Source organism: Zingiber officinale, chromosome 4B (genome assembly GCF_018446385.1).
Source record: "Zingiber officinale cultivar Zhangliang chromosome 4B, Zo_v1.1, whole genome shotgun sequence".
NCBI classification, from domain to species: Eukaryota; Viridiplantae; Streptophyta; class Magnoliopsida; order Zingiberales; family Zingiberaceae; genus Zingiber; species Zingiber officinale.
The window spans coordinates 122591771-122594178 of record NC_055993.1 but is presented as its reverse complement, the minus strand read 5'-3'; positions in this window follow the sequence as shown (position 1 = coordinate 122594178).

Genomic DNA, 2408 nt, shown 5'->3' with positions numbered 1-2408 from the left:
GGCACGCGAGTGCAACGCACGTCGATAATGAGTAGGCCCCAGTGGGTATTGCCCTCTCTATCTACGTGGCAAACAGTGATTGATATAGAAATTAGTCACGGACATGGGGCATTAGTTCCAGCTGGACCACTGACACCCGGCCCAACTCCGGGCCGGCCTAATTTGGGCCGAGCACATTTACTAGGAATAGGGGTCATGCCCGGCACATGAGCCATGTCATACCCGATATAGACTCGAATAGCGCCCAGTGGGTATGTCACTGTGTCCACGTGGCAAATAGCAATTGGTGGTAGTAGTTGCTTGTAGAAATTCTGCACTAGTTCGAGTTGGATCACTTGTGACCCAGCCCAACTCTAACTTCTAATTTGGGTCATGCCCAGCATAGTTTAATAGGAACTACGTCATGCTTACACGAGCCGCATTAGAGCATCACTTGGGACGCGTTACTAGTAATATAATATTATATATATTTTTTTTTAATCTATAGATTTTTAACAATATTCAATTTTTTAACGTGTTAAATACTACAGTACATCTGTAGTATATCCATATAGATATTAATATTGAAATATTAACAATGTTATGGATGCTCTTATACACAACCCAAACTCGAGTAGGGCCCAATGAACATTGTGCCCTCTATCTAGTGGCAAATAGTAATTGATGATAGTAATTGACTACGGATATACAGTAGTAGTTGGAACTAGACTACTTGGTTAAAACATGACATACTGTTAATTTAATATTTGAGATTCGTATTTCGATATAATTGAGATAAATAATTTTTTTATACATCAGTCAAGGATTAATAGTTATGCGTGACTTTTTTCTTCCATGTTAAATTTGAGACAGACGCTAGGACAAATACAGTCATCTTTGCTAACCGGAGTTCAGGAGTTGGACCAGAGAGCAGATCTCCTGGTCCGCAAATTGCGGACCAGGGGATGGTCCACTACATATGGACCTTTGATTTGAATGAACCCCATTTATTTAAAAATGGGGTCCATTCAAATCAAAGGTCCAGATCAGTGGACCATCTCCTGATCCGTAAATTGCGGACCAGGAGATCCCTGCCCGTTGGGCCATGTCCCGTGTCCATCACAATTCATAAAGTATTGAATCATGCCGGGTATATAATTAGTCTCACAGACAACACAGACTCAAATGGGGCCCGGTGGATATTTTATATTTTATTATGTGGCAGACAACAATGGGTGGCAGTAGTGTGCCGTGAAAATGTAGCAGTAGTTGGATTTGAGCCACTATGAACTGCCCAACCTAGACTCAAATAAGGATTGAACTATTAGAGGATGGATTATAAATTGACTTTAAAACTTATATTTCTTCATAGAATTTACAAATAGAATGCAAGGGATGGAATGAATATAATTATTTTTTTTATTTATAAGTTTTCGAGGTGGAGATGGTTTTTGTCGCGTCGTATATGGCTCGACCCTTTTATCACTTGGACCAACTTCATTGAACGATCCCGTCTTGTGCTTAGCGTCCCTCAAAGATTAGGGGGGTAAAGGAACTGAGTCGAGTTGAATATATTGAAAAATTTAAGGTTCAAATTCGGTTCGGAATAAGTATATTTGAGTTCGAGATCGATTCGAAACTCGAAAAATTTAAAATTTTATGTTTGAGTTCGGCTCGAATTAGGGTTCGAGTTCGAGTTCGGCTTGAAAGATTCGAACATGTTCATAAATTATTCAAATTATTGCTCGAAAATAAGTACTCGAAAGGTTAATATATATTTAACTTATATTAATAAAATATTAAGACTCATAAATTATCGAACAATATAATTTGAGTTCAAGTTTGGTTCGAAAAAAATTCGAACATATTTGAGTTCGGCTCGAATTTGATAAATTCGAATACGAATTAAATATTTTTCGAATCGACTCAAAAAAAATTCATGAGTCAGGTCGATTCATTTGCAGCCCTAGCAAAGGTCATGCCTAATACAATCCCTGAATGACCAATCTACTAGCTTGGGGTTCCGAAACGACAAAGAAACAAAAAGTTAATTATTTTGTTTCCACCCAATTTCTCCCCATCTATTATTTGCCCTTAGGCTTGTTTACTTGAGCGAGATGGTGATGGGTGGGGAAGGAAATGGGGAAGAGAAGGAAAGAAGAGGGGAAGGGAATATTTTCGTGTGGTTGAGGAGAAGATCAAGAGGGTTGAAGAATAGTTAATAATTATGCTAAATTAAATCTTGTATTTTTTTCATCTTTAAAAAAGGAGGGGAGAAGACACGCACTATGGAGGTGAAGTCCTTTATCATGACATTATCTCAGAAGAGAGTGGTGAAAAGAGCAAGTCAATGATTAAGAGAGATGGAAAAAAAAAATGATTATGCTATATAAAAATTGTGTTTTGTAAATTAGGTCATAGCATCATTT